The sequence below is a fragment of the Lithobates pipiens genome, unplaced genomic scaffold (assembly GCF_037356315.1).
Source record: "Lithobates pipiens isolate NorthernLeopardFrog02 unplaced genomic scaffold, aLitPip1_a1.2 Scaffold_16, whole genome shotgun sequence".
NCBI lineage: Eukaryota > Metazoa > Chordata > Amphibia > Anura > Ranidae > Lithobates > Lithobates pipiens.
In genome coordinates this window covers 560206187-560233530 of record NW_027507748.1, presented here as the reverse complement: position 1 = coordinate 560233530, position 27344 = coordinate 560206187, and the positions used below count along the sequence as shown (strand labels likewise).

The following is a 27344-nucleotide window of genomic DNA, read 5'->3' as shown; positions in this document are numbered from 1 at the left end:
TTTGCCACTCATCTTAGACCAAGACTCAAAAAAACATGTCAGATTGCTTCAAGGTATCGTTTGATTTATTTTCCAGGTTTTTAGTGAGCATATTCAACAGGTACCTATTCATATACACAGGGCTGGCATTGTTACTCAAATCAAACAAACAGTATGCCCATAGCATGATATCGCTTTAGGTTGTACTTTATAATAATATAAAATACTATAAATTGCATGTAATATTAATTTATATGTTTATATATGTTTTTATTTTTTTATTATTCTGATATACAGTGCCTTGAAAAAGTATTTGTGCCCCTTGAAATTTTCCACAATTTGTCATGTTACAATAAAAAATGTAAATGTATTTTATTGGGATTGTATGTGATAGAGCAACACGAACTGGCACAAAATTGTAAAGTGGAAGGAAAATTATAGATGGCTTTCAAAATGTTTTACAAATAAATATGTGAAAAGTGTGTGGGGGGGGGGGCATTTGTATTCAGTCCCCCTGAGTCAATACATTGTAGAACCAACTTTCACTGCAATTACAGCTGTAAGTCTTTTTGGGGATGTCTTTTCCAGCTTTGCACATATAGAGAGTGACATTTTTGCCCATTCTTCTTTGTAAAATAGCTCAAGCTCTGTCAGATTGGATGGGGAGTGTCTGTGAACAGCCATTTTCAAGTCTTGCCACAGATTCTCAATTGAATTTAGGTCTGGACTTTAACTGGGCCATTCTAACACATGAATATGCTTTGATCTAAACCATTCCATTGTACCTCTGGCTGTATGTTTAGGGTTGTTGTCCTGCTGGAAGGTGAACCTCCACCCCAGTCCCAAGTCTTTTGCAGACTCTAATAGGTTTTCTTCTAAGAGTGTCCTGTATTTGGCTACATCCATCTTCCCATCAACTCTGACCAGTTTCCCTGTCCATGCTGAAGAAAAGCATCCCCACAACATGATTCTGGCACCACCATGTTTCACGGTGAGGACGTTGTGTTCAGGGTGATGTACAGTGTTCATTTTCTGCCACACATAGCGTTTTGCTTTTAGGCCAAAAAATTTAATTTTGGTCTCATCTGAGCAGAGCACCTTCTTCCACATGTTTGCTGTGCCCCCCACATAACTTCTCACAAACTACAAATGGGACATCTTATGGACTTCTTATGGTTTTATTTTAACAATGGCTTTCTTCTTGCCACTCTTCCATAAAGGCCAGATTTGTGGAGTGCGTGACTTATGCCGCGTACACACGATCAGACAGTCCGGCAACGAAATCCTGTTATTTATTTCTGACGGGTGTTGGTTCAAACTTGTCTTGCATACACATGGTTGCACAAATATTGTCGGAAATTCTGTTCGTCAAAAATGCGGTGACATACAACACGTGCGACGAGCCAAGACAAATGAAGTTCAATAGCCAGTGTGGCTCTTCTGTTTGATTCCGAACATGCATGAAATTTTGTGCGGTCGAAATTGTGTACATACAATCGGAATTTCCGACAACAGATTTTGTTGTCGGAAAATTTGAGAACCAGTTCTCAAATTTTTGTTGTCGCATATTCCAACAAAAAATGTCAGATGGAGCCTACACACAGTCGGAATTTCCGACGACAAGCTCCCATTGAACATTTGTTGTCGGACAATCCGATCATGTGTACGCTGTATAATAGTTGCCCTGTGGACAGATTCTCCCACCTGTGTTGTGGATCTCTGCAGCTCCTCCGTGGTTACCATGGATCTCCTGGCTGCATTTTTATAACCTAATTCTGCTTTAGAGTCTTTTCACATGGGGCGGATCAGTGGTGATCCGCTCCGTGGATATCCGCTTTCTCAGCGGGGATCGCTCTGCCGATCCCCGCTGAGCAGGAAGATGACAGGTCCGTCTCTGCACACTGTGCAGGGACGGACCTGTCACAGTGCCGCTCTCCCCTATGGGAGATCGGATGACGACGGACCGCAGTGTCCGTCGTCACCCGATCCGATGACGGATGGAAAAATAGCTTTTTCCTCCGCCACACTCTTTCGGATCGGGTCGGACATGTCACCGCTGACATCCGACGCTCCATAGAGCTCTATGGAGCATCCGTTCAGGTCCGCCTGAAAAACTGATAGGCAGGCCTGAACGGAACGGTAGTGTGAAAGGGGTCTTAAACTTCTCCACAACTTTATCCCTGACCTGTCTGGTGTGTTCCTTGGCTTTCATGATGTTGTTTTTTCACTAAGGTTCTCTAACAAACCTCTGATGGCTTCACATAACAGCTGTATTTATACTGAGATTAAATTACATTCAGGTACACTCTATTTACGCATTAGGTGACTTCTGGAGGCAATTGGTTCCACTAAAACACCACACTTTTCAAATATTTATTTGTAAAAAAAATTAAAAACCATTTATAATTTTCCTTCCACTTCACAACTGTGTGCCACTTTGTGTTGGTCTATCACATAAAATGCCAATAAAATGCATTTACATTTTTGGTTGTAACATGACAAAATGTGGAAAATATCAAGAGGCATCAATACTTTTTCAAGGCGCTATAATGACTTTTTTCATGGGAAATGATTTGAACAATATTTAAGCTAGAGTTTACTTAAACATTTCTCATCTAGAGTGCAAAGGTACAGGGCAGGGTTTTCCCTTTACATGTGTTATAGGTCATTAGGCATATCATAGTTACGTGCTGCTCTGCGTGCCGCTGTCACCCCTCTGTGGTTACAAAACTGCTGATACTTTTTTGTCTGGTATTTGCTTAGTAATGATCAAACTGAAACATGTCAAGAAGGTTGTTCTCATTACAACATAACATAAGGCAGGAAATGAGTAAAAAACTGTGTTTTACCTTGCTGAATTCTTTTAATTTTTTACTCTGAAACTGCATTTATCAAACTTTTCACAGTTGTGGCACCCTTTAAAAGTATGCAAAGTCTTAAGAAACCCTAGTCTAAAATGTAAAAAACATAAATGTTAAGCTGGCCATACATTATACAATTGTATTATTTAATTTCCTTTAGATTTACCTTCAACAATGTAGTGCAAGCGCCTGTTTGAATGCATACAAATTAAAAGTGTTTAGGTCTGACCTCATATTATATGGTTTTGGTAAATCTAAAGGAAAATTGGACAAGAAAATTATATATAATGTATGGCAGCCCTAAGTTATCAAACATGAGCCTTGGACAATACATGCAACCACTTTGTGATAGGATAAAACAAACTTCACATCAGAAGCCACTATTCACACACCTTTCGCATCAGAGGTTCTCCTATCACATCAGACATCCCCACATCACATCAGACCCCCCCCCCCCCGTACATCAGAGTTCTCCCCTTTACATCAGAGCTCCCCCCTTCATATTGGAGGTCCCCCTATCACATCAGAGTGCCCCCTTCAAGTTACAATCACCCCTTCACGTCAGAGCCCCCCCCCATACATCAAAGGCTCCACTAAACATGAAAGCCCCCATCATATCAAAGTCATCGCTATACATCAGAGGCCCCTATTAATTCCAGCACCCTGGTTGATAAACACTATTTTGGAAAACTAACTTAAAGTATAACTAAAGTAAAGAAAAAATTCTATTTGGATAGAGTAGTGAATAAATAGAGCACCTGTCAGTTATTATTGCTGTCTATGCCCCCCATTATGAAGATTCGTCGTCTCTATTTGTCCTGTTTACCAGTATCATTGAAAGTGAAAGTAAAAGAAAATCCCAAATTTTGTGTTGTCCCCAGAAAAGTAAAAGGGGAGAAATCTTCCAATGGTAACATTAGTTCTGGTGGCCCTGGTGACAGCCTGGTATTCCCCTTACTTTGGAGGGATTTCAACTCACTTCCTCTTTAAGCTATGGAACAGGAAATGAAGGAAAATCTCCCCAAAAGGTCACAGATGACATAAAAGGGGTTATAACTCCATCCAAATTTTTTTTTGCCTTTGCTTTTACTATAAAACTGTTCTAAAGTCAAATATTTTTATTTTTTATCTTAAAAGAGAAGCATGGTTTCTTTTTTTTTTTTTTTTTTTTTGATTCATACTTCCCTGGATTCATACTCACCATGTGGATGCAGCATCAGACGAATACTGCATCTGTCCCCCGCCGTCTCTGCACTGAGAACCGAGCCATCGAACATCGCCGATGGCTCGGTTTTCACAGATCCCAGAGAGGAGAGCTGCTGAGACATCCATCAATAAACGCAGCTGGTGGATCCAGTGTTGGGAAGTCGGGATGAGGAGCTGCCTCGACTGATGGCAGTGATGTCAGCGGAGAGCGAATTGCACTCCTGTGACCCAGAGGAGAAGCCCCACCGAATGAGCTGAGGCTGGACTTCTTTAATGCATTCTATGCATTAAGGTAAAAAAAACTTTTAGTAGCCCCCCCCCCCCCATACCCAGTGCTGTGTCTTTGCTTAGGCCAACAAGGCCCAGGTCTAAGGCGGCACTTTGTAGGTAAAATTGACTAAGTCACTATCACTTTTGTAATGTGTGCATGTGTCAAGCAGCTAATCACATATAAGTGCTCAATATGGAAATTAATATACAGATCTTAATATTGCAATAAAGTAATCCGTGCTGCAAACTCATTAAACAGTCCACATTCAGTGAAAGTTCATGTTGAATGTGGACTGTTTAATGCGTTTGCACTGATTTCAGCATGTGCAAAGTGCTCCATGCATGCTGAAATCGATGTAAACTCTTTAAAGTGGAGTTCCGCTGACTTTCAATATTAGGACACTTACCTGTTCAGGGTTCCCGCGATGACGGCACCCCAGTCGATTTTCTGATCGGCTCTTGGGTGCTGCTGCCGCCATTCATGGTAAGGGAAACCGGCAGTGAAGCCTTCACGGCTTCACAGTCCGTTCCCTACTGCACATGTGCAAAGCAAGCTGTGCTTTCTGAATAGCCTGGCGGCAGAGGAAGGAGGAGGGGGGCCAAACTTCCAAGGGATGTTGTTGCAGCGCCATCTCCAGGGAAGGGGACTTGTCAAAAACAGGTACCCATTTAAATTCCCTTATCCTTTGAAGTTTTAGTCCTGTGCTGTGTCCGGATACCTCAGTGTAAACTTCTGCTGCTGCTGCCCAGCTCTGCCCTATTGCCATATACAGATGACTCACTTGCAGACCCCGTGTTTACATGTAAATAACCTGCATTGATATGTAAATAGTGGTGGCATTAATTGTAAATAGTCGTGGACCACGACATTGATATTTAAAAAGAGGCGACATTCATATGTATATTATGTCCCCCTGAGGTCACATCCACCATCACTTCTGCTGAATGCTGCCCACTGGGGAGGTAAAGGAGCATGCTTGAAAGTCCTGCCTACAACTGTGGCCATTAAGCCTATCATCATGTTCTGCAAAAGTAAGCAAATTGGAGGTGGAACCCTTCTTCAAAATAACATGGTGCCATAGCACAGTGAATTTTGGTAACAAATCAGTGAGCAGTAATTCTGTGCCCTAACCTCTTGCAACCAATCAGTGAGCAGTAGTAAGGTGCAGTAACCTCTAAAAAACAATTAGTGAGTGGTATACATGTTCAGTAACCTCTAGCATTCAATCAGTGAGCAGTATTGATGTACAGTAATTTCTAGCAACCAATCAACAAGCAGAAGTCATGTGCTGTAACCTCTAGAAAATAACAGTGAGCCATAATGTGTGCTGTAACCTCTAGCAGCCAGTCAGTGAGTGGTAATGATACACTGTAACCTCTGGCAACCAATCACAATCGCTGTCTGATCTGATCCAGTAAACTGATTTTGAGTCTAGCTGCTATTTATTGTATGTCTCAAAGCATGTGGAGAGCGAAATTGCATGGAGGAGGGGCCCAAGAAAATGTTTGCCCAGGGTCCAGTCAATATTAAAGACGGCCCTGCTTGTATCGCATTGCACATTAGCGTCATATTTATCCTGTTGTAAATCAATGCAACCAATGCTTATTTTAGAAGAAACTCTTCCCTACAGAGATTCCCAAGTGTCAGAAGTGCTTGCTTTTGCAACCATGCTAACTGTCATTCAGTCTGATCATTGCATAATTTTTTCTAATGATACTTTAATCATTTGTATTGCTTGCTATTTTTAGCCTGTAGATGGGTACTTTTATGGTGCAAATGCAACAATTATGATGTTAGACTGAACCATTGAGATAATCATTTTCCAGTAATTGCCCTACGTAAACTCGGAAGACTAATTACAATGTACAATGTTTTGTCAGTGCACTTTGCTATCAAAGGGCCACATTTGTCATCTACCACATTTATAGTATTTTCAAGACTGTTGGCCACAGAACTAATTGTGTACTAACTAGGGTTGCCACCTTTTCTTCAAGTCTAAGCTGAACAGTTTAACAGAGCACAGTTTTTTTTTATAGTACAAACTATACATATATTTTGCGATTAAATAACATTTCTAATCATATAAGGGGGGACTGTGCAGACTCTTATGTAAGGGAGAACTCAGGGGACTCTGACATAAGGGATGCTCTGGAAACCCTGATTTAAGGGGGTACACTGAGAACACTGATATACAGAGAGGACTCTGATGTGAGGGAGAACATTGCCGCCTCTGGTATAAAGGGAAACTCTGATGTAAGGGGTGCTCTGAGAACCCTGATTTACCTTAGTGTACTCACTCAGAAGCAGGAGAGAGAAGGGGGGAGGGAGGAGATTTCAGTCACAGACAGGGATGAATGGTGAGCTCATTTCCACAATGGCAGTCAGCAGCTCTCATCCAGATGTATCTGCTGCTGCTGAACTTCAAATTCTCCACCCCCACTTTCCTTTTCTGAGGTACAGCACCAGGGATTGGAGTGTAGGCAGACACAGAGGGGTAGGGGTGAGAGGAAGAGGAGCAGATTGAGCCCTCTCTCCTCTCCTGTCAGTGTGGGGGGAACTGTTAGTGCTGGCTTTGGGCAGTGTGAAAGAGAATGTAACTGACACTCTCAGCTTAGACAACTGCAGCCAGCAACCTTGTTGGGAAGCCATAACCAGGTCTGAATAAGGTATCTTGGTTTCAGGCGATCTGAAACCTGCACATATGATAAAAAAAATATAACAGTCCGGGTGAATCCCTGACAGTTGGCAACCCTAGTACTAACTATAGCTATACATATAGTAATCCATTCATTTCACTGCTCTCCAACACCTAAATGTTAAAGTATATGTAAATCTTCCTGTCGTTTCATGGCTAAACACATACACCATTGTATGTATGGAGGCAGCCATGGTTGCCTTTTATTATCTTCTTTATATGGTGATGTAATTAGTAGTTTATACAAGTAATATAACATTTAACAATATGTTATATCATATAACAATAAACATTTCTCTTTTCAGCTCACGGGGAATGACAAGGACACTGCATTTCTGGCAAGATCAACAGGTATTTTTTGTGCATGATGAAGCCATTCTTAGCCTGCAAAATGAAAACAAATGCAGCCACCACAGTTAAGAACTGGAAAGCTGCAAAATATTACATTTTGGGGGATATGGCTATGCTTTAAATTAAACAGTAACCTATGTCTTCTACTTTGAAAACCAGCCCCATGCATCATGAATCCCAATAAAGCTGTTGTGCCACTTTTCTGGCATTAAATCCCCTTGTTAATGTATTACACCAAAGTCATGAAGCACATGTGACACTTTTGGATCTGACAGTGACTTATGCGCCAAATTCAAGTCGTTTTAAAATATGCCACTGTTACATTGTGGTGAAATGCCTGCCACAAATTCAAAATAAAATACTGACAGTTTGTATCTTACAAAAGTGGAGCCAACTCTCCTTTGGCATGCAGAGAGAGACCCTGGCACAGACAGATTTTGCAAAAGTGTCTTCCATGCATTCTAAAAGTGGTACATAAATTTGCGGCATTCTTCACCACTTTTTCACCCTCCCAGAATAAGCCAACTGTGCTGTAGCCGTCTTTCGGCTATGGCCCGGTCGGCATTTGGTTAAACTCAGGTTGCTAGGCTATTATTGCAATTTGTTCCCTTTTTATTTATTTCACTTACAGCTTTCAGATATTTAAAGACCCCACAAACCATACATTTTCTAAAAGCATAGGATCAGTAGAATAAAAAGAAGGTGCTGCTGATTGTTTAGGCCTCGTAATATTTGTGCAAATGTTTATCAAAACAATATTTCCGTTAAAATCATTATTAAATAAACACAGCAAAACTTACAAAATTGCTACTAAGTATAAAAACTAAAACTGTGCCGAGTTAATAAATATGACATTTTTGTACATTTTAGATTGTGCCTTTTTGCGAAGACCCCTAAATCACAAATTTTCAGAAAACACATGACCTGTAGAATATAAAAAGGTGCTACTGAATTTTTGAGCCCTGCAATATTTGCACAAATGTTTATCTAATCGCAGTTTTCACAAAAATACATTTAAATCATTATTAGCACACATAAACACAACATGTGCACCCTCCCCTTCCAAAAAGAACAAGGGGGTTTCAATACTAAGAACATAAATCACTTACTTTTAAACTAACTGACCAATTAGTGGACACATTTGTGCGTAAGTCCTACCCCACCACTGGTCAACATTTGGGGCTTCTGCCACCTATGGTTCCTGAGATAAGGGGCTCCTTGTGCAGCCTGTCAGAAGCTACATACAGAGTGGCTAGTTTAAATACCAGCTGGCACACTCTACAGCAGACAGACTGTCAGAAGCACTGAGCTCAATGGACAGCTTGGAGCATTGGACCAACGGTAAAGCACCATTGAAACAAGCTGTCCAATAAAAATGTAGAGTAGGTACTCCTGCGCTAAACGGAATGAGTGAAAATATACTGAAAAGGAATAGATATAATGTACTGAGAAAAGGTGCTGCGTACACCGTAAGGACCAAACTCGTGTCCAAATGTGTAAGTAATCAAAAAGTAAGGGGTGGTGTTGCGCTCCTTGTACAAGATTATATATTCTCCTATATGTGGAGTTATCAGCTAGTGATTATAACTAGAGAGCATTCATCAATAGATTTAACAAAATAAAGTGTAAATGTGTAGATATCATATACCAAAATAATATCATAAATAAATACGTTAGAGAGGGACATAGATGTTCATCTTAAAATTCCTAATGTGCAAAATCTTAAAAAATAAATATAAAATGTATATCCAACATGTGCAAAATTGCATAAAAATATATCAGTGAATAAGTGATATGTGATTTCAAAATTGTGCAAAATATATAATAAATTAATAATTCATACAGTAACTTATTTCATCAAGGAGAGATCCGCAAAAAATTATATATATATATATATATATATATATATCTATATATCTATATATAGATATATATACACAGAAAAAAATAGAAAAAATATATAAATAAATGAATAGAAATCTTTAAGTAAACTGAGTGTATCAAGTCTCTTAGTGCAAATATTGGACGTATGTTTCTTGGTCCAGTGTGCAACAGTAGTGCAGATGTGGAAGTGTTTCACAAGAACACTTTGTGCTGCTATCCTGACATTCAGTGATACTGTGCCTTTAAGTGATAAGATATGGGTCTTCAGTGTCACTGACACCCGTGGCTAAAATAAATGATTACCTTACTGCTGTGAGGTAAACAGCATGTAGTGAGATTTAAAGGAATGGATCCCTTCGGATCGGTCTTTTCCTAGGCGTTCCTATGGAATAAAGCCAGGGGGAGGGGGGGTCCTTTCTTTGTCTTCCCGCTGGGCGTCAGTAACTTGAATCACTCAGGTAGATGCTCAATGTGTTAGAGAAAAGATAAAGAGAGGCCAGCAGTGGGGTTGTCACCGAGGCTGAGCTCTTTGCAGCATGGCGAATGGGCTGTTCCTTCATTGGCTGTCCTAATGTAAAGTCTGGGGTCCCACCAGTAATTCCTTCCCCACTTGCAGAAGCTTCTGGTACCAAGGTGGTAAAATGGTTGCTGACCAAAGGTTTTAATAAGGATACATGAAATACATTCCAAATACGCATATTAGAAGGAAGGTCTAATGTGTAAGCCACTGGGTTAATCCTGCGAAGAATACTAAAAGGCCCATGAACCGAGGTGCGAAATTTAGAGAGAGAATACGAAGTTGAAGGTTGCATTGGAGGAAGGCGCAGGCAAGCGTCTGCGGTCAGCATGGAGTCTGTACCTATCATTGGCATGTCGCAAAACCTCCTGGATTTGTGCTCAAGTGGAACAAAAAACACGGAGATGCTCCTCTAACACAGGAATACTCTGCGGAACAAACGAGTCCAGCAACATGGAAGATTGGAAACCATAGCTCACCAAAAACTGAGACAATCGGAAAGCAGAATTCTGTTGTGAGCAAACTCTGCCCACGGCAATAGGTCTGACCAGTTATTATGATGGTCAGAAATATATCAGCGTAGGAATTGCTCCAAGGACTGATTGGCTCGTTCTGCAGCCCCATTAGACTACGGGTGATACTCAGACGAAAAAGCAAGCTGAATTCCCAACTGTGCACAAAAGGCTCGCCAGAACCGGGGGACACAAACTGACTAACCCTGTCCGAGACAATCACCTTGGGTAGCCCTTGTAAGCGAAAGATCTCCCGAGCAAAAATGGAAGCTAGTTCCTTAGAAGTGGGTAACTTCTTTAGTGGAATACAATTACATAGTTAGATAGTTACATAGTTGGTAAGGTTGAATAAAAGACACCAGCCCACCCAGTGTGAGTCCACAATTGTCCCTATACCTGCACATTGCATCTCATCAAGATGCTCTTCCATTATATATTATTTATTTGAATTTTTAGGGTACCCATATAGCACTGTCAATTTACGCAGCGCACCACACACACACGTCCCCATACCCAAGGAGCCCACAATCCCAACTCACATTCATATACTAGGACCAATTTTGGACAGAGGCCCACTAACCTACCAGCATGTCTTTGGAGGAAACCAGAGTACCTGGAGAAAACCCATGCAGGCACAGGGAGAACATGCAAACTACAGGCAGGTAATGTCGTTGTTGGGATTCGAACCAGTGACCCTTTTTACTGCTAGACAAGAGTGCTAACCTCTATACCACTGTTCTGACCAGTTCTGAATGGCACATCTTTGGGCCTTCCTTTATTTAGATGGCAACTCACCTCCTCATAGAAGGTTAATAGTTTGGTTTGGCAAGAATGATTCTTCATGAATCCATGCTGATTACTGCTAATGATACAGTTTTCTTTACTAAAATTTAGTCCCTTATCATCCCCTCCAAGAGCTTGCATACAGTTGATGTTAGGCTAATTGGTCTGTAATTACCAGGGATGTATTTTGTCACTTTCTTAAATATTGGTGCTACATTGGCTTTTCTCCAATCAGCTGGTATCATTCCAGTCAGTCAGTAGACTGTCAGTAAAAATTAGTAACAATGGTCTGGCAATTACTTGACTGAGTTTCTGAAGAACCCTCGGGTGCAAGGTAAGATCTGGTAGCTGCCTTATTTTTTTAGGCCTTTTCCCCTCTGTTTTACCTGGTGATCTAGCCAGTAACACACCTCCTGTAGAGTGTCTTCACGCTGGATGAAGGAGAACAGGGGGCACAGCAGACAGCAGCATTGTCAGTCTGGGGGGAGGGGAGTGTTATATGGACTAGCAGATTTAGATATACTAACAAATAGAAGTCAAACACCAGCTCACACTTAATAAGCAATTACAGCAACTTTTTTTTTCCTTTCGGGAAAAGGTCTTGTTCACACCTGTCGCGAGCGCCATTCAGTTACATTGTGCATAGTTACATGGACTTTACTGGCCAGATCACCAAATGAAAATAGAAGACAGAAAGCCTTAAAAAAGAACACTAATACAGGCGTCACATCTAACAATTGGTAAGCTGCAATATAATAAATGTTTGTTTTAGGGTTAAATACTGCTTTAACTCCTATATCCTAGTCTCAAACATTAACTTTTGTAGAAATAAATATGAATCATCTTTAAACTTCACGTAATTTTTATGAAGATTAATGTTTATTTTTTTTTATTTTTTTTACAGAGTCTGTTAGCGCTGCAGAAACGAATGATCTGCAATCCAGCAGTTTGATTGAGTAAGCAATATGAGTTCAGCACAGCATTACGTCAGTCTAGAATCTTGTCAAATGGATGTCTCCAGGTTGACCTTTGATCCTAGATTGTAACAAAATGTTATGTGGAGCTGGATAGTCTGGACTTCTGGCAGTCTGCCAGGTGTGGTGCGAAGGTAATACATAATCTTAATTCCTTTATCAGATGGTACTGTAAATATTGAAACATCCGGCACATTTTATTGTCCAATATCACAGATAAATTAGCCACAGAGAGACAGATATCGCCATGCTACAGAGATATGAAAAATGGACCCTCATTTGTTGTCCAGGTGTAACAGGGACAGGAAGTTAGAGAAAATCTTTCTAGTGGGGTTATTGACAGAAATGTGAACCCTTTCACACATTATCCATATCTAATAATAACAAATAACTGGAGTTAGAATAATCTATTATTATAATCTATATTATACAGTACTGTATGTGTTTTGTGTATTTTTACTTTTTTGAATTTGGCGCCGATCTCCGCTCCCGTTCGTCGTAACGTCGCAGGGAACGGAGCTCGGTGGCACTCGGGCAGTGTGTGAATCGAACGGAGGACGGCTCGCACACACAGCGGGGAGGACATCGCTGGATTCAGGGGACAAGGTAAGTAACCTCTCTCTGTATCCAGCGATGCGATCCCGAGTCTGGCTCAGGGTTACCGCTTGTGGTACTGAAATTGCAGCCCGAGCCAGATTTGGGATTACCGCTAGGGAGGTTAAAGTGGTTGTAAAGGATGAAGGTTATTTTACCTTTATGCATTCTATGCATGAAGGTAAAAAACCTTCTGTGTGCTGCTCTCCCCATAGCCCCCTAATACTCATCTGAGCCCCCTCTCGATCCAGCAATGAGACTCAGCTGTCCCAAGACTCCCTCTCCTCATTGGCTGAAACAGCAGTGGGCACCATTGGCTCCTACTGCTGTCAATCACAGCCAGTGAGCCAATGAGGAGAGAAAGGGGGAGGTGCAGCTTTTGCTATTGGGGGTATTTGTCAAAGAGGAGGAGCCAGGAGCACCCCCGAGAAGAGGAGGATCGGAGCTGCTATGTACAAAACCACTGCACAGAGCAGGTAAGTATAACATATTTGTTTTTTGTTTTTTTAATGTTATTTTAAAGTGAACAAAGCTTCACCTTAGTTATTAACCACTTCCCACCCGGCCAATGTACATATACAGCCGGGTGGGAGCCACCTCCTTCTGATAGGACGTTCAGCGGCGCAATCCCGATGTGCTTGTGTCACCCGGACACGGCGCATCTCGGATCGGCAGGAGGGCTCTGTGATTGGCCCTCCTGATCACATGACGGCCGTGTCCAATCACGGCCATCATGTGATGTAAACAAACAGCCGGTTGCTAGGCAGATCGCTGCAGCCGGCTGATGATCAGTGAGTATGAGCTGTTTTTACAGCTTTTTACTAACTGATCACCAGTCTCTAGTGTAATACACACATCACCACACAGTGTAAATACATGTCACCACAATACACATGTCACCACACATGTCCCCAAAACACACATGTCCCCAAATAATAAAAAGACATGTCCCCAAATAAAAAAACACATGTCCCCCACATATGTTCCACTAAAATCACATGTTCCAATGATTATCTGCACACATATGTACGTGATCACCTGCACACATCTGTACATGATCATTTGCGTACATATGTCCGTGATCACACAAACCAATTATTATACACTTAACGGAATTTTTTTTACCAAAAACATGTAGCAGAATACATTTTGGCTTAAATGTATGACAAAATTTGATTTTATTGGATTTCTTTTAAAATAGAAAAAAGAAAATATTGTTTTTTTCCAAATTTTCGCTTTTTTTGCGCTTATATATCAAAAAATAAAAAACGGAGTCGTGAATAAATACCACCAAAATAGAGCTCTATTTGTGCGAACAAAATTATAAAAATTTCATTTGGGTACAGTGTAGCATGACCGCGCAATTGTCATTGAAAGTGCGAGAGCGATGAAAGCTGAAAATTGGGCTGGGAAGGAAGGGGGCAAAAGTGCCCTGTATTGTAGTGGTTAATATTAGTAACCCCACTCTGCGCTTAAGTGCCGGACCTGGAACCGTTCTAATAGGAGCGACTCCAACCGTTCACGCCGCTTTGACTTAGAAAAAGGTTCCTGTACTACTTTGGGGCGACTTCGGAGTGGCTTGCATTGACTTCTATACAGAAGTCGTTTTGCAAGCTGCGCTGAAGTCGTGCTGTACGGGACGGCTTCAGAGTCGGACGAGAGTTGGGCGACTTTGAATCCGCTCTGTGTGAAGCAACACTAATGTTAACTGCAATCCAAACAAAAGTAAATAACAAAAAATAAATAAACAGTGGACTAAAAAAAAAAAAATGTATAAAATAATAAATGGTGATAAAAATGAAAAAAAAAAAAGCAGCAGCTGTATATAAATACCCTTAGATAACCATAAATATAAAGGTTAAGTCTTACTGTATACAGTGCTACACCACAATTAAAATGTGTTCATAAATAATTAAAAAAAGGGCAGAGTGGGATTTTAGGTGTATCAATGACCAAAAGAAAAAATCTAAAAATGATTAACTTTGTTGACAAAGTTTAAAAATGTTTCCATACATACAAAGAATAGACAACAACCAAATACATCAATGGTTATCTGCATGATATATATGTGTACCATCAATCAAGATGTCTTTAGATGGCAACTTGAAAAACCTCAACATGTTTCAACTCATAAAGAGTCTTCATAAGGAGTAAAGCAATGTATTGGTAGAACTAGATGGACGTGTGTATTTTTTCAATCAGACTAACTATGTAACTATCACGTAACCCAATGATGCATTGATATAAGAAAATAGAGGGATGTAAGTCCGAAAGAGAGGCCCCAGAAATAGAATCGGATGCAAAGGATACTGTCGCAACCACCTCCTCAAAAAATAATTTTTTATGTATGGTAATATTTTTAAAACTTGTGAATAAAGTCAGGCATTTTTTGAATGTTTCTTATTGTCAGTGGTAGCCATAAAGTCCCACTCTGCCCTTTTTCTTTTTAGTAATCTACACTCCAATAGGGATCAGCTACCATATGTGTTTCTGTTTGGGATTCAGCATCAAGTTTACAATGTGTTCATAAATAAATAAATAAATAACATCCAAAAAGTGTTCATAAATGTGAAATGTCTCTATCGCACTTATTTGAAAGCTGCAAAGTAATATGTAACTGAAACACAGTGTCCATTTGATTAAGTGCACAGTCCACTTTTTTTGTTAACTCCTTATGTGCAGACTTCAAACAAACTTTTTGAAACTTCTTTTTCACTACTGTGAACAAAATTCAATCTGGTGCCGCCCACCACCTACTTATAGTATTACACTCACCAGCTCCAAATGCCCAAGATTAAATAAGTTGGGCTAAAACAGCACAGCAATACACTGAAAATGGATGGATGGATGGATTTTAGCGTTTTTACTTTACTTCTTGATGTTTCCCGATGCTCAAAGATCAATAAGTATGCACAGATGTTTTCCCAAAAGTAAATAATGTGATACTGTAAAAAAAAAAAAAATCATGAATGATTTATTTAAAATCATGAATGGGGGGGCGTGGCTTGGCGCGCAGCGTGGATGGACGCTGACTAGGAGAGCTCCGGTGTGCCAGGGGACCGATCGATAAAAACGGCCTCATTCCCGGACGAATATGCCCAGTCATAACAAGAAGGGACCCCACAACCATTCCCTGAGGTCCTCGGGAACCCCCAAAGGAAAACAGTCGGCGCACAGCCTCAATAAATATCGCTATAGCGGTGATCACAGCGGATCCAAGATGGCGCCGACATACAGGGCTGCGGGAAGAGAAGACAGGGAGGAGGATGAAATATCTCTACCAGCATCAGAAGACTCCAGCAGAGGTAATGCCGCTTCTGACCCACCTCTGACATATGCTACCATGACAGAAATAGCAGCAGACATAAAAAGCTCTTTTTCAGCAGCCATAACTGACATAAAAACTGAACTGCTAAGACTCACAGAGCAAATAGCAGTGACTGAAAGAGCAGGAAGGAGGAGAGACAGAGCCCTGGTGAGGCTAGATGATATATCAGAAACGCACACCTCACAAATGTTGGAAATGAATAGACAGATTGAAGACCTCGACAACAGAGGAAGGAGACACAACATTAGGGTGAGAGGTGTCCCTGAGACCATCACTCCTGAACAGATTAAACCTGCTTTATCCTCCATCTTCAACGGTCTCCTGGGTAGGCCTGCTGACTCACCCATAGAATATGATAGAGCTCACAGAGCTCTGAGACCCAGAGCACAAGATAACAATCCCCCCAGAGACATTATATGCTGTTTGCCAAACTTCCCCCTGAAAGAGGAGATTTTGCAGAAAGCCAGGACGAATGATCAAGTGCTTTTCAATGATGACGCTGTACAGATCTTCCAGGACTTGTCACCAATTACCCTGAGAAATAGAAGAGCTCTGAGACCACTGCTGGCAGCACTACAAGAAAAAAGGATTGCATACAGGTGGAAATTCCCCTTTGCTCTCCAAGCCACCTTTAATGGCAAACAACATCTACTTAGAGTTCCGGAGGATCTACCTAAGTTCTTTGAGAACCTGCATATCGCCCCAATGGATCTACCTGACTGGTACTCGGAGTACAGACTGCCGCCCCACATCAATAATGTGATCCCTACATCTGACCCCTCTCCAGCAAAATCTCCTTATCAACTCGGGAGAAATAGAGGAAGTTCCTCCAGACGCAGCTACTCCTCACCATCCTTCAAAGGTCCCAGAATGTGATTGCTACGCACGAAATGCTATAAATCCCCTCACCCTAACCTGATCACCTTACTGCTAAAGAAAATAACCCTGTTTAACCTAGGCCTCACAGCCATTAAGCTACCCTTAGACTGGACCACCCAAGTTGATTGATTTCCTGAATGAGAGCTCTCTTCCTGCTCAAGGATTCAGAACTCCAGACCTCACACCATTAAAGGGAGGAAGGGTGTCAAAGTTGGTTATGTTAACCCGTTTATTACAGTTTAGATCGCCCGCTCACCTCCCCACACGGAAGCTCCCTTGCACGACTATATGTATAGACGCATCAACAGCCAAGTTGCTTCTGGCTGGAGCTGAACTATTCTCCTCCTATTTTGCCGAAGAGAATGTTACACTGACACAGTTGAGTGTTTTTTTTCTTTTTTATTTTTTATTTTTATTTTTTTTTGTTTTTTTTTTGCATTTAAGTTGGTTTGCGTAAAGGTAACCTCTTTCTCAGTACTTTGGCGAGAAGCACTTTCACGCACCGTTCCCTAACTTTGAGACCCACCCTACAAACTGGATCGTCATATCACCAGACCATTACATGCAGTAATGGCTGGCGGCTTACCCAGCAAACGCTTTTCTTCGCGCAGCTAACAGGTACCCCAGGTCTCGTTGAATGATCTTCTCTCCCTCCCGGGTAGAGCGAACATGTAACTTTCAGCTCTGGAACATATTGGTAAGCATTAGATAAAGCAATTTGCGCCTACAGCCATTTGATCAAATCGATGCCTGATTTCAATCACTCACACTACGTCGCCGAAGCTTGGCCGACGTGGCGATCAGATGAACAGAGAGGTGTGCTACACACCATATGTATCGTTGCCTTACTGTAAGCAGTACTTTCGAATTGTAATTTTTTTTTTTTTGCAAAAGAGGTTAAGATGTTAAATATTAAGTATATGTTACCTAACCACATTTATTGCTCTTCTATACATGTCTAGATAAACCAAACTAACCTAGGCTTCTATTCAGGCCTTTCACAAAGAAATAGATTTTGAAGGTGGTCGTCACACAAACAAGAAATGTGAGCTTTTACTGTGTTAACAATGAACCCAATTTGGTTCTCTCTTTCTTCTTTTTATTTTATTTTATTTTATATACTAGTTAAGGCCCTCTGGGCCATGTGACCAAGCTATTGCTATATACACAATGTCATATGGTTGATAAGTTTTTGGTATTACAATTTGTTAGCTACAACTAGCACCCCCGACAGTCCCAATTGCTAACCCCAGTTACATCACTGACTGAATGCATACAACATGGCTACAGATTTCTATTCACTCAAACTACCAAGTAGGTCCCCCTGGCGGACCATTTCCCGGAGACGTACTTATACACCTATTCTCCCTATACACACTCACGGGCGTACCTCCCACCAACCCCCCAGAGTCGTTTTCGGTGTGCATCCAGCCACACCGTGTGAGTGACTCGGGACCACTTGACAGTGCTTCTGAGTAAAGACTCGCGGAGAGCTACCTCTCCTCCTCCCCCAATTACCCCCATCCACCATTCCTGGGTATTCCTGACCACTACTCATCCCCCTTGATAAATTGCTATTTCTCTTAGATACCCATCCCCCTCGACGTCACTAATCCCCCCCACCCCCTCCTTTCCCCCTTTCCCTTTCCTTTTCATCCCCTCTTATTCTCTCCCCTCCTATTACTTTTTACACCCCACCTTCTCACACATCCCCCACACATCCCCCACCTTCCCCGCTAAACTACAGCTACTATGGCATACTCCTCATTGGGAAAATCCCCTGTATTGATATCGCACAACATAAACGGCCTCAATACCCCAGAAAAACGAACTAAAATACTCAAAGAGCTTAAAAAATCGAATCCTGCTATAGTTTTCTTACAGGAAACACACTTTAAAGGCCAAAACGTACCTAGACTTACTGACAATACCTTCTCATGTGCCTACCATGCTACAAACCCATTAGCCAAGACCAAAGGGGTGTCTATTCTAGTTAATAGACACTCCCCATTTCAATTATCCGACCAGCTAGCGGACCCAGAGGGCCGCTATCTCTTCCTCAAAGGCTCATGGGAAGGTAACCCGATCACCTTCGCGAATGTTTATTTCCCGAACAAGGCACACATTACTTTTTGCAACAAGATCATAACCGAACTTAAAGGGTTTGCCACCGGATGCATAATTTTAGGAGGCGATTTCAATATACCACTATCACCGCTACAAGACACTTCGACCGGGCATTCTCACATATCCTATAAAATACTGAAGAGAATCAAAATCCTACTGCAGTCTCTAGCACTAGTTGACTCCTGGAGGTTTATGCATCCCACCGGGAGAGATTTCACATACTTCTCATCACCGCACCAGAGATACTCAAGGATTGACATGATTTTTGTCTCCCAAAGAGACCTGATCAACTTAACCACAGCTGATATAGGAATTCTCACTGTCTCAGACCATGCCCCCACGGCAATCTCCTTAAAACTTGACCGGCCCCAAAAGACTCCCTTTAACTGGAGACTCAATGCTGCACTCCTCACTGACAAAACGATAACGGAAGACATACATAACTCCATTACTAACTACTTCACAAACAACAAAGACTCAGAAACCAATCCCCTCACTAATTGGGAAGCACATAAGAGTGTGATAAGGGGAGATCTCATAAAATGGGGAGCGCGCAAGAAAAAGGAAAGAAACAAAGAAATAGAGGACTTGTCCCTCAAAATTGCCAGATTAGAGACACTACATAAACAATCCCTTACGACACAGGCCATGGATGCTCTGACTCAACATAGACAATCCCTGTTGAAAATACTACACTTTCAATCCCAGAAATCTCTTTTCTTCCGTAAGGGTATATTTTACGAGTTTGGAGATAAGAGTGGGAAACAATTAGCCAGAGCCCTAAGGGATTCAAAGACAAAGTCCCACATACATGCGATCAGGAACAAAGAAGGCACCTTAGAGCACAACCCAGAAAAGATTGCAACACTCTTCCATGACTTCTACATGAAACTTTACAACTTACCCCCTCAACACAAACCGACACACATATCGCAGCCAAGAGCAGAAGCTATCACACGCTTCCTCTCAGAAAGCGAATTACCCTCACTACTAACCTCAGACAAAGAGACTCTGAATGAACCAATCACCACAACAGAAATAACGGACGCGATCAAACAGTTAAAAGCGGGCAAAAGCCCCGGCCCAGACGGCTTTACGACACAGTATTACAAAACCTTTACACAACTTTTAACCAAGCCCCTACTTAAAGCTTTTAACCACCTAGCTAAAAACGAACATGACTCTAACACCCTTCTATCAGCACACATAGCGATTATACCCAAACCGGAGAAAGACCACACAGACTGTGCGAATTTTAGGCCCATATCACTCCTAAACATTGACATCAAACTATTAGCGAAAATATTGGCCAACAGACTAAAACCCTTACTCCCGAAAATCATAGGACCCGAGCAAGTCGGCTTCATGCCAGGTAGGGAGGCTAGGGACAATATCATTAAATCTCTAAACCTAATTCACTACGCACGCAATTCCAAACTAGAGGGCCTTCTGGTTTCTACAGACGCCGAGAAGGCCTTCGATAGGGTCTCCTGGGACTACATGTTTGCCACTTGTACCCATATTGGCCTTGAGGGCAACATGCTAAACTGGATAAAAGCCCTTTATCGTAACCCTCAGGCCCAGATAAAGGTAAACAACACATTGTCAGATCCGATACAAATCCGCAACGGTACTAGGCAAGGCTGCCCCCTGTCACCACTACTCTTTATACTGACACTAGAGCCGCTCATAAGAACTATAAACTTGTCCCCTGATATCAAAGGCTTCACCCTACACAAAAGAGATTTCAAACTGGCTGCCTACGCGGATGACCTATTGTTCTTTATTACACAGCCACACATATCACTGCCCAATCTTATGAAAATTTTCTCCACTTTTGGCCATATATCTAATTTTAAGGTGAATCCAACCAAATCCGAAGCACTTAACCTGAATCTCCCCACTGAAAAACTTAGCTCAATTATAGGTAACTACAAATTCAAATGGGAACAGGATACGCTTAAATATCTAGGAATAAAATTAACGCCCAATATAGAATCCCTCTTCCCAGCTAACTTTACCCCTCTGTTGAGATCAATATATAAAGATCTCCAGAACTGGACCTCAAGGGGATTCTCTTGGTTTGGAAGAGCCGCCATATTAAAAATGACGATACTCCCAAGGCTGCTATATTTCTTTAGTGCACTACCCATCCAAATACCTAACTCCTTTTTTTCCAAACTAACAGCAATGCAAAGAAAATTCTTATGGGCTAACGGGAACCCTAGAATAAACTTCCAACTCCTCACGTGGCCCAAACACAAAGGAGGATTAGGTCTACCCGATTACAAAAAATATTACTACGCCACGAATATTGCCAGATTGATCGACTGGCACTGCCATGCCAACACAAAAGATTGGGTACATCTGGAATATCAATATGGAGAAACAAAGTTAGTATATTACCCCTGGTCCACACACTCCAAAAACACCAAACGCATCACACATCCACTGGTGGCCAATACACTACAAATATGGCATAAGACTGCCTCTCGCTATGGACTAGCCACCATACCTGGCCCAATGACCCCACTGACAAATAATCCTGACTTCTTACCAGGGCTTAATCAGAAGATACGGCCAACCCCTGGCCCGAACTCCAGCTTCTTAGCTATGCATTGTTTACAGGGAACCAGGGTCAAATCACTAAACACCCTAAAAACGGAACTAGGCACCACTACTCCGAGCCCATGGTTCTACCTACAGATACAAGACTTTTTAGCCAACAGTAAACACAAGAGGTCATTTTCTCAAAGGTTGACCCAGCTCGAAGACATATGCTACAAAGGAACTCAAATTTTTGGTACTACGTCCATAGCATATAAGTGGTTAACCTCACCACCACCAAATAGTCACTACAAACATAGAGAAAAATGGGAAATAGATCTAGGCTTGCAGATCAGTAGCGCTCAATGGGAGAAAGCGTGCATACTAACACACAAATGTTCCCTTAGTTCAAAATATCAAGAAATATCCTACAAGATACTCACCCAGTGGTATATAACACCGGTCAAAACTAATAAATGGTCACAGACATCCTCTGCCCTCTGCTGGCGCTGTGAAAAAGAGGTTGGCACTTTTCTACACGTATGGTGGGGATGTCCCCCGATCCAAGACTACTGGAACAATATCATTTACTGGATTAAACATATCACAAATTCTAAAATCAAATTTGATGCAGCTGCTTGTTTGCTACACATGAACGCACTCTCTATTAGCAAATACAAGAAGGCATTATCAAGACATTTACTGACCGCTGCTAAGAGTCTAATTCCTTTACATTGGAAATCCAAACATGTTCCGGTGGTCAGGGATTGGCTGGACAGAGTACACTATATATATAAAATGGAAGAAGTGGTTGCCATGAAAAGAGAAAACTGTAACTATTTTCATGAAACCTGGCAACCCTGGTTGCTGTTCAAACTCTCGAAAGAATATGCGTCTTTCCAGTTGTAAAATGATGTATTCTATGATGTAATCATCTCCTGGAAATCTATGCCCTATATAGGCCTAACATAGCTCTGAGGGGCAAAACAAGAGCAAGGACTCCCCTGAGTCCAAACCAGATCCCTACTCTGATGCCTTATGTACCATTGTTGATAGAAATTACTGCTTATATATGTCAAATTGCACCTACATGTAACTTCTTATGTACCCACTCCCCCCCCCCCCCCACTCTCCTTTCTTTTTTCCTTTCTTCATCTACTTCCACACCTCGCAATCCTACCCCACACCTATCCTCTCATCCCCTGTCTCCTACCCCTCAAAGATTATTTTTGCAACAACTTACTGAATATGATGTATGTATTCCATTTTCATGCCATGTACCATGCCATGTATATGCAAACCACTGGTTTACCCTATTTTTTCATTGTTAATGTTTTCTCTTTACTAAATAAAAACCTTTGATTGAGAAAAAAAAAATAAAAAATCATGAATGATTTATTTAAAATCATGAATGATTTATTAAAAAAAAAAAAGAATGATTTATTAAAAAAATGCACTCAAATGAGAATAAAAAAAATACAGCCAAAACCATTGGCCATGGTGCTGTGTCTTTCTCTCCTTCTGGCAAGCTGTCAGCAGTGTGGATGTGAGTTGCGGCCGCTCTCTCCTGCCCAACACCTGCCGTACACACACCGACACCTGCCATACACACAGCTCAATCCATACTAGTCTGGCAACTACTCCCCTTACATTGAGGGGTTAATATAGATTGAGTTGTGTGTACGGCAGGTGTTGAGAGTGAGAGAGAAGCCACAATTCCACATGGTCACCTTATTATCATTTGCTTTGCAAAATGAACGTTCTCTGCTCTTTAACTAAATCAACCCTGTTGTGTTTTGCTTTCTAACCCAAATCTATATTCATGATATTCTTAGCCAGGCCATGCACGGTTCGAATCTTGATTCAAATCGTGTATGGGCAGGCTGTATGTACCAAGTTCATCGATTGATCAACTTGGGTACAACCAGCATTCTGGGTTTTACCTGTGATTATCGCTAGAAACTGTTATAGCCGCTAGCAATAATCAGTGTCTTCTCCCGGCAGGGACAGCTTCTCCCGCCAACTCCCCCACTGGGAGAAGACAATGCCCCGGCTGGAGGGAATCCCAGATCAACACTGTTTGAGTTGATGGGAGAATTAAGCAAATTTGCTCCATGCATGGATGGCTTTAGACTGGATGCACCAACTGACATATTTTGCATACATCATTTATTATGGCTGGTGATGACCAAATTGATTAGAAAACAATTCATTCAGCAAATACTATTTTCCTTGAATGTCTGAATTGTACAATTCAAGAATGATAATGGCTTGCATTCTACAACTGCATGATTATCTGCAAATTACAGAGACCTATATGGGGAAACTTAGGTGAATCCAAAATGAAAGGAAAATGGAGACTACCATTGCTGATTTCCATCTGAAAATTTGAGCAGCCAGGGTTCAGTACTTTGACACAATCACCCGGAACAAGCTTGTAGATTTGGAAAGTCAGAGAGAAGCCAAAAACATACATATATGTTCTGAGTCAGTGGTTTAGAAAGTATTCATGCCATTGGCTCAGCATTTAACCGCTTAAGGACCGCCTCCTGCACATTTACCTCGGCAGAATGGCACAGCTGGGCACAATCACGTACCTGTACGTGGCTTTTTAAGTGCCCAGCCATGGGTCGTGCCCGGCAGAGGCGCATTTACAAACCGGTCCTGAGCTTCGTGACCGTGACTGTGGAACCCGCAGACCCGATCTCTGCTGGTGTCCCACGATCGAGTCACAGAACTGAAGAACGAGGAGATGTATGTGTAAACAAACCTCTCCTCGTGCTTCCTAGTGTGGCTGTCACGATCGTCTGTTCCCTGTTATAGGGAAAGACGATCAGTGAGGTCACATGCTAAGCCACGCCCCCAACAGTAAAAAAACACACACGTCACACTTAACCCCTCCCTGCCCACTAGTGATTAACTCCTTCACTGCCAGTGTCATTTACACAGGAATCAGTGCATTTAAATAGCACTGATTGCTGTATAAATGACAGTGGTCCCAAAAATGTGTCAAAAATGTCCGATGTGTCCACCATAATGTAGCAGTCACAATAAAAATCGCTGATCGCTGCCATTACTAGTAAAAAAAAAAAATATTAATAAAAATGCTATAAAACTATCCCCTATTTTGTAAACGCTATAACTTGTACGCAAACTAATCAATAATCGCTAATTGCGATTTTTTTTACCAAAAATATGTAGAATATGTATCGGCCTAAACTGAGGAAAATTTTTTTTTCATATATATATTTTTTGGGGATATTTATTATAGAAAAAAGTAAAAAAATTAAATTTTTTTCAAAATTGTCGCTTTATTTTTGTTTATAGTGCAAAAAATAAAAAAATAAAAAACACAGAGGTGATAAAATACCACCAAAAGAAAGCTCTATTTGTGGGGAAAAAAGGACACCAATTTTGTTTGGGAGCCACGTCGCACGACCGCGCAATTGCCAGTTAAAGCGACGCAGTGCCGAATCGCAAAAAAGGGGCCTGGTCCTTTGGCTGCAAATTGGTCCGGGGCTTAAGTGGTTAAACTAGTGAGCTAGTCTATATAACAGGAGTGGTCAGCAGTAGCAGTATCCTTACTAACCCAGTCCAGTCTATTAATGAATCATCGTTGCTATTAAAATCTATATTTAAAAAATATTATTATAATAATTAAATGCTCAGTTGATCATTCTTAGAAAATATTTAGCAGTCTTTATTGTTTGGTGCATGCGTCAGATAGCACAGATTTGCTCTTGGATGGTATTTTGCTGTGCAATGAAACAAGGCTATTACATTGCCTTTGGACTCCAGCTAGCCTGTGCCAATATCTGGCAAAAAGAATGCACTTACTCCTTATTCACCATGTAGGGAATACAGTTGGCTAACAAGTTTGGTGACAACGGTCACCTTCAACACCAATATAATAAGAAGGAAGACATCATGTGACTTAAAATACTTTTGTCTCCAAAGCATAGCAGCAGCAGGGAGCATACAAGGTTCAAACTTTGCTCAGTTACTGCTGCATTGACAAAGCATGAGAACAATGTACATTTTTGTGGTCAGGATCATGAACAACACGTTGCATGTGATTGTTTATTGCTGTAAAGATCTGTCACAAACTCAATTGTATAAGATGACTAAAAATATTTTATTGATTCCATCATGCTTCTTTATAAAAATGACAGATATCAGAACCTTTCCTGTCCTGGGATTGATAATATTGGGGGCAATTTTCATCTGAAGTGATGGGGCACCCCTATAAACGATGTCAGCTTTATTGGGCAATAATGGTCCTATGATGTGATCATTCTTCAAAACGACCCAGGTCTTATGGAAAATCTGTTTAATTTAATTTGACAGTGCTGGATCAAAAAAGATGTAAAAAGCAACAATTAAGGGTCTCTTAAAACATGTTTAAAACATGTTTTAAATCTAAAGTCCATCTGATTTTTTTTAGACAGAAAAGGTCAGATGAAGCCCACACATGATCGAATTGTCCGGCGGATTCGTTCCGTCAGACCTAGTCCGTCGAAAAGTCCAGTCGTGTGTACGCGGCATAACTCTCTCTATTAAAAAGGGATTTTTGGTTTTGTCTGTGTCACTATTGGAGATACTTATTGTCAGTTTCTGACCTAAGAAAAGGCAAGGGGAATCTCCCTAGTAGGGACAAAGATAGCACTAAAAACTTAACAGAGGCCCGAACCCTTATACGTTCTATTCAAGACAGGGTAACGTGTTCTGGCTAGTGTTGAGCTTTAACAAATGAAGGACATGTTCTTGACCTCACCACCCATCCGTGCCATCTTATCTGTGCCCGTCTTTGCCCATCAGTGCCGCCTTATCTGTGCCCATCGGTGCCGCCCTATCTGTGCCTATTAGTGCCGCCTTAACTATGCCTATCAGTGCCCACCAGTGCAGCCTATCAGTGCCCACCAGTGCAGCCTATCAGTGCCCACCAATGCAGCCTATCAGTGCCCACCAGTGCAGCCTATCAGTGCCGCCTCATCAGCGCACTTCAATGAAGGAGATTGATGCCAGCTTCATTGAAGTCTTTAACCCCTTGCCACCCACCCACCATCAAATGACGGTGGGGCAGTGCGGCTGTCATTCTGGGACGACGTCATATGACTGCGTTCCAAAACGGCAGCTCTCACGCGTGTTTCTAGGACATGTTGCAACCTCGATTCCTTTAACCATGTAATCGGCTGTGTCCAATCACAGCTGGTCACATGAAAACACGGAGATGCCAGTAATCGGCACTCCTCGCCTCATCAGTGCTCTGATTTCATTATAGCGCCACCAGTGTCACCAATCAGTGCCCACCAGTACCAGCAATCAGTGCCCACCAGTGCCCACAAGTGCCACCAATCAGTGTCCATTAGTGATGCCAGTCAGTGCTGGATATCAGTGCTGCCTATCAGTGCTGCCCATCACTGCTGTCCATCAATGCCCATCAGTGTCACCCATCAGTGCATCCATTAATGCCCATCAGTGCCGCATATCCATGCCATCTATCAGTGCTCACCAGTGCTGCCAATCAGTGCCAATCAGTGCCACCTATCAGTGCCACCTATTAGTGCCCATTAGTACTGCCTATAAGTGCCCATCAGTGCTACCTATCGGTGTTTACCAGTGCCACATATCATTGCCACCTATCAGTGCCCATAATTGGGGCATATTAGTGCCTCCTCATCAGTGCCACCTAATCAGTGCCCATAAGTGCCACTTCATCAGTGCCCATAAGTGCCACCTCATCGATGCCCATCAGTTCAGCCTATCAGTGGCCCTTAGAGTCGACTCATCAGTGCACAGCGAAGGAGAAAATTGTATTATTTACAAAATTACTGAC

The 27344-nt window shown here is 41.7% G+C and overlaps 1 long non-coding RNA gene across 1 annotated transcript in view; it reads left to right on the top strand.

Annotated features, from left to right (window-relative positions):
- LOC143984453 (uncharacterized) overlaps positions 1-27344 on the top strand; it is a 90868-nt gene that overhangs the window by 41271 nt on the left and 22253 nt on the right. Inside the window, exons 2-3 of the long non-coding RNA XR_013274868.1 lie at positions 7318-7363; positions 11964-12167. This is a non-coding gene — a long non-coding RNA (uncharacterized LOC143984453). The remainder of the gene's footprint in view (positions 1-7317; positions 7364-11963; positions 12168-27344) is intronic.